Source organism: Nerophis lumbriciformis, linkage group LG27 (genome assembly GCF_033978685.3).
Source record: "Nerophis lumbriciformis linkage group LG27, RoL_Nlum_v2.1, whole genome shotgun sequence".
NCBI lineage: Eukaryota > Metazoa > Chordata > Actinopteri > Syngnathiformes > Syngnathidae > Nerophis > Nerophis lumbriciformis.
The window spans coordinates 35,176,360-35,188,079 of NC_084574.2; positions in this window are offsets into that span (position 1 = coordinate 35,176,360).

Genomic DNA, 11,720 nt, shown 5'->3' on the forward strand with positions numbered 1-11,720 from the left:
CTCACGTTTATTGCAAGCATTTCAGATAATTGTATTTGTTTGAACCTAAAAATCACGGTTTTCAATACTTGGCGCCATCTTAGAAGTATGCTACATCGTCTCATATTATAATGCTAATGTTAGCATGCAACATTTGAGCTAATTTTGTAGGTTCAAACATAAAAAAATTGATTTTGATACTTGGCACAATCTTGGAAGTATGTTAACTTTTTCTATATTAGCAATGCTAATGTTTTTTGCTAGCATTTTAGATAATTTGGTATGTTTAAACTTAATCATGATTTTGGATATTAGGCATCATCTTTGAAGTAGGTTAATGTATTTTATTTTAGCATGCTAACGTTCGTCTGCTGGCATTTTAACAAATGTTGTTCATTTAAACCTAAACATTATAATTTTTAATACTAGGTTAGGTAACTCATCCTTTGTCAGCATGCTGACATTATCATATTAACATTTTATGCTAGCATTTTTGTTAAGTTCCTGCGTATAAACCTACAAATTATGGATGGTGGTACTTGCCTACAGGTTCCCAGTTGGTTTTATACTAGCTTTTTAAGCTCATTTTGTATGTTTAAACTTAAAAACCATGGATTTTGAATCATCTTAGAAATATATGTACTTCTCTTAATGTTAGCATGCTAATGTTTTCTGCTAGCACTAAAATAAATTAAATTAAAGAGATATTTTTTTTGATTGAGCCTAAAAATAATAGTTTTTGATGATTGGGACCATCACAGAAGTATGCTAGCTGTCACGACTAGGACTATGGCATGGTTTGTTCTCCCGAAGTGCAAAAGATTTGGACCATACGTGGAGTGAAGGGGAATGCATGATTTATTTAAACACTAAAACTACAAAAAAAGGATCAAACAAAAGGCACGCACAGGGGCGGAGGTACAAAACTAGACTATAAACACAGAACTTGGACATTGGCAGAAACTAAGAACAATTAAACAAAACACTAACTGTGGCTTAATAAACAAAACCTTACTTGGCATGGAACCGGCATGAAAAAAAGAGTAGCAAGGGTCATAAGGGTGTGGAGAGTGCGCAGAAGCATAAATGCGGGGATGTCACCAGAAAGACAAACTGAAAAACAATGAACTTAAATACTACAGACATGATTAACGAAAACAGGTGCGTGACTCAAAACGTGAAACAGGTGCGTGACGTGACAGGTGAAAACTAATGGTTGCTATGGTGACAAACAAGAGTGCACAATGAGTCCAAACGTGGAACAGGTGAAACTAATGGGTAATCATGGAAACAAGACAAGGGAGTGAAAAGCCAGAAACTAAAAAGTCCAATAACTAAATAAAACATGACTAAGACAAAAACATGATCACACAGACATGACACTAGCTTCATTTATATAAGCATGCTAACGTTAAAATACTAACATTTTATGCTGTAATTTGTTTTAAGTTCCTGCATATAAACCGACAAATCATGGATTGTGATACTTGGCGCCATCTTGCAAGTATGCCTACTGGTTCCCAGTTGGTTTTGTGCTAGCTTTTTAGCTTCGATCAAGTGGTTCAGAGCACAGATGGCAGACCCATCAACATTTCCGCAGGAATATTTTAGTTACTAACTACTTCACTTTTTTTTTAACACTAAATACTTGTATCATATGTGTTTATATTGTATCTGCTGATGGGCAAACACTGATAAAAAAAAGGCCCATAACATTATATGTCAAATTGACAAACATCGGCTCAGATAACCTCCGGGCGGATAACAGGTCTATCGTTAATCTACCGTATTTTCCGCACCATAAGGCGCCCTGGGTTATAAGCCGCGCCTTCAATGAACGGCATATTTCAAAACTTTGTCCACCTATGTTATATGTTATAAGCCGCATCTAACTGCGCTAAAGCAATGTCAAAAAAACAGTCAGATAGGTCAGTCAAACTTTAATAATATATTAAAAACCAGCGTGATGTGGGCGCGCATGGAGTCGTATATCAACATGGACGGAGCTGCGTGAAAAAAGCCACCCGGCCTCTTCGCGTAAACTTACCTTAACCACTCGCTCATCTTTTCTTCATCCATCCATCCCTTCGAGTTAGCTTTTATGATGACGCCGGCTGGAAAGGTCTCTTTTGGCAAGGTCTTCCTTTTGAATATCACCATGGGTGGAAGTTTCTGGCCATTAGCATGGCAAGCTAGAACCACAGTGAAGGATGACTTCTCATTCCCTGTGGTGCGAATATTCACCGTACGTGCTCCCGTTGTATCCACAGTGCGGTTCACAGGAATATCAAAAGTCAGTGGAACCTCGTCCATGTTGATAATGTTCTCTGGCCGGATCTTTTTTTCAGCTATCTTGTTTTTACAATATGCACGGAAAGTAGCCAGCTTTTCTTGAAAGTCTTTAGGCAGTTGCTGTGAAATAGTAGTCCGTGTGCGGATGGAGAGATTGCGTCTTTTCATGAACCGGATCCCTGTCGCTTAGTAGGAGCCATTTTGTGGTCTTTACAGATGTAAACACACAAAGGAAATGAAACGTAATATCCGCACACTTTTTCTTCTTCTACGCGGGCGGGTGGTTGCTTACAGTAGAAGAAGAAGCGCTTCCTGTTCTATGGGGGCGGGTGCTTACCTTGGCGGTTGCTTGCGTAGAAGAAGAAGCACTTCCTCTTCTACGGGGAAAAAAGATATTTACCGTAGTTGCGAGACCGAAACTTTATGAAAATGAATCTTAATATTAATCCAAATATAAAGCGCACCGGGTTATAAGGCGCACTGTCAGCTTTTGAGAAAATTTGTGTTTTTTAGGTGCGCCTTATAGTGCGGAAAATACGGTAAATTAAACATGTTTTCAATGATTCCTTACACAGGAGGCCAACCCTGCCCCAAAATCTGCTGGCCCTCTAAACTCTGACGAGGAGGCAGAAGAAACAGAAGTAGCAGAAGAGGAGGAGGGAGCTGTGGCAGAAGCGCCCGCAGAGCCTGCCTCAGCAGATCCTGCCTCAGCAGATCCTGCATCTGCTGTCGACGTGCCAGCCGAGGTCAACGAGGCTGCGGGGGTGGATGCCTCACCAGCAAATGCCGCACCAGTAGACGCTGCACCAGTAGACGCTGCACCAGTAGACACTGCACCAGTAGACACCCCTGAAGCTGCTGCACCCCCAGCAGCACCTGAGACTGACACTGTGCCAAAGTAATGTTGCTTCTCATTCGTTCGCGATGGATTAGACTTCTACAGCAGCCATGTTAGATAAATGTATCTCTACCCGAATGTGTATTCTCTTTTATTAAAGCTATTAAATCAAACCAGAGCCAATAAACAAGAGTTCTACAACTTTTTATCTTCCATTTTGGTCCTGGCAGGCATTTTGCTATGCCAGGCCAATTTGCTGATCTTTAATAGCATGTGGGCACGGATATAAGGCCAAGTCCACACCAACACAGATAGTTTCAAAAACACATATTTGGGGTTAAAACCATCTCCATCCACACACGTGTAGACTCAAAAGTGTCTACACACAAACACATACACATTTTGTCCAATCAGAAGCCTGGAAAAAGCAGCCCTAGCTGACCTGGTGGCATTAATTTTTTTCCATCCATCCATCCATCTTCTTCCGCTTATCCGAGGTCGGGTCGCGGGGGCAGCAGCCTAAGCAGGGAAGCCCAGACTTCCCTCTCCCCAGCCACTTCATCCAGCTCCTCCCGGGGGACCCCGAGGCGTTCCCAGGCCAGCCGGGAGACATAGTCTTCCCAACGTGTCCTGGGTCTTCCCCGCGGCCTCCTACCGGTCGGACGTGCCCTAAACACCTCCCTAGGGAGGCGTTCGGGTGGCATCCTGACCAGATGCCCGAATCACCTCATCTGGCTCCTCTCGATGTGGAGGAGCAGCGGCTTTACTTTGAGCTCCTCCCGGATGACAGAGCTTCTCACCCTATCTCTAAGGGAGAGCCCTGCTACCCGGCGGAGGAAACTCATTTCGGCCGCTTGTACCCGTGATCTTGTCCTTTCGGTCATAACCCAAAGCTCATGACCATAGGTGAGGATGGGAACGTAGATCGACCGGTAAATTGAGAGCTTTGCCTTCCGGCTCAGCTCCTTCTTCACCACAACGGACCGATACAGTGTCCGTATTACTGAAGACGCCGCACCGATCCGCCTGTCGATCTCACGATCCACTCTTCCCTCACTCGTGAACAAGACTCCGAGGTACTTGAACTCCTCCACTTGGGGCAAGATCTCCTCCCCAACCCGGAGATGGCACTCCACCCTTTTCCGGGCGAGAACCATGGACTCGGACTTGGAGGTGCTGATTCTCATCCCAGTCGCTTCACACTCAGCTGCGAACCGATCCAGTGAGAGCTGAAGATCCTGGCCAGATGAAGCCATCAGGACCACATCATCTGCAAAAAGCAGAGACCTAATCCTGCAGCCACCAAACCAGATCCCCTCAACGCCTTGACTGCGCCTAGAAATTCTGTCCATAAAAGTTATGAACAGAATCGGTGACAAAGGGCAGCCTTGGCGGAGTCCAACCCTCACTGGAAACGTGTCCGACTTACTACCGGCAATGCGGACCATTCATTTTTTTCATTTCATTTCATTTATTCTTTTATTTCAGGCAATGACATACAAATAAAAAAAAGCGTAATAATATAAATGAAAATAATGCAAAAGGTAATGTACAGTATCATGAAGCATGATGGTCCAGTTTTGCCTGAAAGGGAGTGGGAAGAAAATAACTTTAAACATCTGTTATATTTATTTTGATATACTTTAGACCACAGGTGAGGTGTCAAACTCAAGGTCCGGGGGCGAAATATGGCCCGCCACATTATTTTATGTGGCGCGCGAAAGCCTGGAAATAATGTATGTTGATAAAATGCATAATCTTTTCTTACTAAATATATTTGTTATTTCCCTTTTGACATTAAAAATCATGTACTACATTTGCATATATTTTAAAATTCAATAGTATCAAAATGTCCATATGTGCACTTGGCACCAGGACACCCTAGACCGCAGTTCCATGATCGACTTTGTAGTTGTGTCATCGGATTTGCGGCCTCATGTTTTGGACACTCGGGTGAAGAGAGGGGCGGAGCTTTCTACCGATCACCACCTGGTGGTGAGTTGGCTGCGATGGTGGGGGAGGATGCCGGACAATCCTGGCAGGCCCAAACGCATTGTGAGGGTTTGCTGGGAACGCCTGGCAGAGTCTCCTGTCAGAGAGAGTTTCAATTCCCACCTCCGGAAGAACTTTGAACATGTCACGAGGGAGGTGCTGGACATTGAGTCCGAGTGGACAATGTTCCGTACCTCTATTGTCGAGGCGGCCGATTGGAGCTGTGGCCGCAAGGTAGTTGGTGCCTGTCGTGGCGGTAATCCTAGAACCCGTTGGTGGACGCCGGCGGTGAGGGATGCCGTCTTGCTGAAGAAGGAGTCCTATCGGGTTCTTTTGGCTCATGGGACTCCTGAGGCAGGAGACAGGTACCGACAGGCCAAGCGGTGTGCGGCTTCAGCGGTCGCGGAGGCAAAAACTCGGACATGGGAGGAGTTCGGGGAGGCCATGGAAAAAGACTTCCGGACGGCTTCGAAGCAATTCTGGACCACCATCCGCCGCCTCAGGAAGGGGAAGCAGTGCAGTGTCAACACCGTGTATGGTGGGGATGGTGCTCTGCTGACCTCGACTGCGGATGTTGTGGATCGGTGGAGGGAATACTTCGAAGACCTCCTCAATCCTACCAGCACGTCTTCCTATAAGGAAGCAGGGCCTGGGGAATCTGTGGTGGGCTCTCCTATTTCTGGGGCTGAGGTTGCCGAGGTAGTTAAAAAGCTCCTCGGTGGCAAGGCCCCGGGGGTGGATGAGATCCGCCCGGAGTTCCTTAAGGCTCTGGATGTTGTGGGGGGCTGTCTTGGTTGACAAGACTCTGCAACATCGCGTGGACATCGGGGGCGGTACCTCTGGATTGGCAGACCGGGGTGGTGGTTCCTCTCTTTAAGAAAGTGAACCGGAGGGTGTGTTCCAACTATCGTGGGATCACACTCCTCAGCCTTCCCGGTAAGGTCTATTCAGGTGTACTGGAGAGGAGGCTACGCCGGATAATCGAACCTCGGATTCAGGAGGAACAGTGTGGTTTTCGTCCTGGTCGTGGAACTGTGAACCAGCTCTATACTCTCGGCAGGGTCCTTGAGGGTGCATGGGAGTTTGCCCAACCAGTCTACATGTGCTTTGTGGACTTGGAGAAGGCATTCGACCGTGTACCCCGGGAAGTCCTGTGGGGAGTGCTCAGAGAGTATGGGGTAACGGACTGTCTTATTGTGGCAGTTCGCTCCCTGTATAATCAGTGTCAGAGCTTGGTCCGCATTGCCGGCAGTAAGTCGGACACGTTTCCAGTGAGAGTTGGACTCCGCCAAGGCTGCCCTTTGTCACCGATTCTGTTCATAACCTTTATGGACAGAATTTCTAAACCTTTATGGACAGAATTTCTAGGCGCAGTCAGGGCGTTGAGGGGATCTGGTTTGGTGGCTGCAGGATTAGGTCACTGCTATTTGCAGATGATGTGGTCCTGATGGCTTCCTCCGGCCAAGATCTTCAGCTCTCTCTGGATCGGTTCGCAGCCGAGTGTGAAGCGATTGGGATGGGAATCAGCACCTCCAAGTCCGAGTCCATGGTTCTCTCCCGGAAAAGGGTGGAGTGCCATCTCCGGGTTGGGGAGGAGATCTTGCCCCAAGTGGAGGAGTTCAAGTACCTCGGAGTCTTGTTCACGAGTGGGGGAAGAGTGGATCGTGAGATCGACAGGCGGATCGGTGCGGCGTCTTCAGTAATGCGGACGCTGTATTGATCCGTTGTGGTGAAGAAGGAGCTGAGCCGGAAGGCAAAGCTCTCGATTTACCGGTCGATCTACGTTCCCATCCTCACCTATGGTCATGAGCTTTGGGTCATGACCGAAAGGACAAGATCACGGGTACAAGCGGCCGAAATGAGTTTCCTCCGCCGAGTGGCGGGGCTCTCCCTTAGAGATAGAGTGAGAAGCTCTGTCATTCGGGGGGAGCTCAAAGTAAAGCCGCTGCTCCTCCACATCGAGAGGAGCCAGATGAGGTGGTTCGGGCATCTGGTCAGGATGCCACCCGATCGCCTCCCTAGGAAGGTGTTTCGGGCACGTGCGACCGGTAGGAGGCCACGGGGAAGACCGAGGACAGGCTGGGAAGACTATCTCTCCCGGCTGGCCTGGGAACGCCTCGGGATCCCCCGGGAGGAGCTGGACGAAGTGGCTGGGGAGAGGGAAGTCTGGGCTTCCCTGCTTAAGCTGCTGCCCCCGCGACCCGACCTCGGATAAGCGGAAGAAGATGGATGGATGGATATTATCAAAATGTAAATATAATATTATCATGTATTCCGAAAATGTTAAAATAAAGATAAATACCCGTAAAAAACAATGGTACTGTAAAATATATATTCAATAATCAGATGCATAGACAAATGTATATATTATTCACTCTTAAACACGGCTTGACGGCAGCCATAACTGCGACGTGGCCCTCAAAGATAACGAGTTTGACACTACCCAGCAGGCAAAAGACATTAAAACAACGTTGAGAACTTGTTGAATGGTAAATGGTAAATGGGTTATACTTGTATAGCGCTTTTCTACCTTTTTAAGGAACTCAAAGCGCTTTGACACTATTTCCACATTCACCCATTCACACACACGTTCACACACTGATGGCGGGAGCTGCCATGCAAGGCGCTAACCAGGACCCATCAGGAGCAAGGGTGAAGTGTCTTGCTCAAGGACACAACGGACGTGACTAGGATGGTAGAAGGTGGGGATTGAACCAGGAACCCTCAGGTTGCTGGCACGGCCACTCTCCCAACTTCGCCACGCCGTCTCCAATTGAATGAGGTCCTGACATTGAGCAACTCAAACAACGTTGAAACAACATGCTTTTTGACGACGTTTAATACATTTTGGGTTCTGACGTTGATTTGGTCATTTTCCAACCAATATTTTACAACACAAATACAACGTTAAAAAAACATGCTTTTTGACGACGTTTAATCAATGTTGGGTTCTAGCGTTGATTTGACCATTGAATTTTGGTCATTTACAGGAAAAATTTAAGAAAAAAGAGCAAAAATATCGGTTTGCAATGTGAAAAAGTTGAAATGTTCTGACTAATAATTAATAATGTACTTAGTCACATGAAATACACAACTGACACAAAGTTATGTCCTTAAATATATATATGATATCGGTTTTCAGCATTTAAAAAAGAAAATCAAAATATCAATTTGGCCACTGACTTTTCAGTATGCGGCCCTTGGTGAATAAATGTTGTACAACCCTGAACTAAAGTATCAAAAGTATCGATATTTTGATTTGAAAATCGATATTGGAGCATAAAGATCTGGCATTGGCGGTATCGCATACTTGCCAACCCTCCCGGATTTTCCGGGAGACTCCCGAAATTCAGCGCCTCTCCCGAAAACCTCCCGGGACAAATTTTCTCCCGAAAATCTCCCGAAATTCAGGCGGAGCTGGAAGCCACGCCCCCTCCAGCTCCATGCGGACCTGAGTGACGTCAGGTGCGCAACACCACTTAAATCGTTGGCCAACCAAAAAGTAACCCCAGTACGCTATAGCCAACATTCACCAGGAGATGGCAACAGACAAACATAGATCACTATTACATTCCTCCCCTTTTATAAATGTATAGAAGTTACTCAAAATAAATAAACAACCCAACCAAAAAAATGCAGCAGCTCAATTAAAAAACTGTACTTAAGCCACATTATTTTCTTTTTTTTTTAGTACTGAACTCTTAACCCTCATTTGTAAAAAATAACATGTTTATTATACAAACAGTATTTGTACACCTTTAACACAGATTTTTATACTGTCTTCAGTTTTTTTGGTGGTACTCGAAACCTTTCTGGGTACCTGCGAAAGGGTGTTCAGCATGGTTGGAAAAATAGTGACAGAGAATAGAACAAGGATGGACAATTCAACCCTTAACTCAACAATGAGTAGATGAGTGTTATGTGTGTGTATATGTGTAAATAAATGAACACTGAAATTCAAGTATTTCTTTTATTTATATATACATATATATATATATATATATATATATATATATATATATATATATATATATATATATATATATATATTTATACATATATATATATATATAATATATATATATATATGTATATATATAATAAAATAAATATATATATAGCTAGAATTCACTGAAAGTCAAGTATTTCTTATATATATATATATATATATATATATATATATATATATATATATATATATATATATATATATATATATATATATATATATATAAATATATATATATATATATATATATATATATATATATATATATATAAATATATGAAATACTTGACTTGGTGAATTCTAGCTGTAAATATACTCCTCCCCTCTTAGCCCCACCCCGACCACGCCCCCCCACCCCCCAAAATCGGAGGTCTCAAGGTTGGCAAGTATGCGGTATCGATATTTCAGTATCGATCCGCACGTCACCACAGGGTACACTAATCTATAATGGTAAGGGGAGGGCCACAAAATCATTCAATCAATCAATCAATCAATGTATATTTATATAGCCCTAAATCACAAGTGCCTCAAAGGGCTGCACAAGCCACAACGACATCCTCGGCTCAGATCCCACATCAGGGCAAGGTAAAACTCAACCCAGTGGGATGACAGTGAGAAACCTCGAGGGAGAGGGGGGCAGAGCAGAAAAGAAAAGAAACGGCAGATCAACTGGTCTAAAAGGGGGATCTATTTAAAAGCTAGAGTATACAAATGAGTTTTAAGATGGGACTTAAATGCTTCTACTGAGGTAGTATCTCTAACTGTTACCGGGAGGGCATTCCAGAGTACTGGAGCCTCAATAGAAAAAGCTCTATAGCCCACAGACTTTTATCTTTTAAAATTTGAGGCAGGCCACGAGTTTGAGACCCCTGATTTACAATTTCCAATGAACCCAACATGCACAGTTTTTGAATGGCAGAACAAGCCAGAGCACCAACGGGCTGAACATGCAAACTCCACACAGAGATGCCAAAATGGAGATTTTAACCCTCAGTCTTTTGACCGTTAGACCAGCACGCTCACCACTCAGCCACCGTGCGGCCAAAATCATTGCTCAACTTTTTCAAACTGTCAGGATTGCTCCTGAATGCTTGGACTTGTTCATGTTTGTCCTTGTATTTAGAGTTTTTGTTTTCACTTTCCTCCTTTGGTTACACTTGTTGCTAGGAGCGCTGATTGGTGTGTAGGACACTCAGCTGTCATTGATCATTATTAGGAGGGCTTTATATGCCAGCCTGGTCGTTCTGTCGGGGCTGGAGCATTGGTTTATGTTGGTCTGCAGTTCCTTGTTCACGCTTAGCTTTCCCTGCTTCCTATGCACGTCTTTGTTGCACTACTTTTTGGGGTTTTGCGTGCACTCCCTGCTGCACTCTAGTTTTGTATTTGACCTGCATGCCGTCTCCGCATCTTGGGGTCACAACCCTAACAAGAACGTCTTATTCGTTATTTCAAGCCTTTTGTAAAGTTCCGTTTTCTTGTGATAAATTGCTTCTTTATTTTTTTTAAATGCCACATCAAATACTGACCGACTCAACTGCTATTAAAAACTCCAAGGCTCCAAAGTGGGACAAAGTCCATCCATCCATCCATCTTCTTCCGCTTATCCGAGGTCGGGTCGCGGGGGCAGCAGCCTAAGCAGGGAAGCCCAGACTTCCCTCTCCCCAGCCACTTCGTCCAGCTCCTCCCGGGGGATCCCGAGGCGTTCCCAGGCCAGCCGGGAGACATAGTCTTCCCAACGTGTCCTGGGTCTTCCTCGTGGCCTCCTACCGGTCGGACGTGCCCTAAACACCTCCCGAGGGAGGCGGTCGGGTGGCATCCTGACCAGATGCCCGAACCACCTCATCTGGCTCCTCTCGATGTGGAGGAGCAGCGGCTTTACTTTGAGCTCCCCCCGGATGACAGAGCTTCTCACCCGATCTCTAAGGGAGAGCCCCGCCACCCGGCGGAAGAAACTCATTTCGGCCGCTTGTACCCGTGATCTTGTCCTTTTGGTCATAACCCAAAGCTCATGACCATAGGTGAGGATGGGAACGTAGATCGACCGGTAAATTGAGAGCTTTGCCTTCCGGCTCAGCTCCTTCTTCACCACAACGGATCGATACAGCGTCCTCATTCCTGAAGACGCCGCACCGATCCGCCTGTCGATCTCACGATCCACTCTTCCTTCACTCGTGAACAAGACTCCGAGGTACTTGAACTCCTCCACTTGGGGCAGGGTCTCCTCCCCAACCCGAAGATGGCATTCCATCCTTTTCCGGGCGAGAACCATGGACTCGGACTTGGAGGTGCTGATTCTCATCCCAGTCGCTTCACACTCGGCTGCGAACCGATCCAGCGAGAGCTGAAGATCCTGGCCAGATGAAGCCATCAGGACCACATCATCTGCAAAAAGCAGAGACCTAATCCTGCAGCCACCAAACCGGATCCCCTCAACGCCTTGACTGCGCCTAGAAATTCTGTTCATAAAAGTTATGAACAGAATCGGTGACAAAAGGCAGCCTTGGCGGAGTCCAACCCTCACTGGAAACGTGTCCGACTTACTGCCGGCAATGCGGACCAAGCTCTGACACTGATCATACAGGGAGCGGACCGCCCAAATCAGACAGTCCG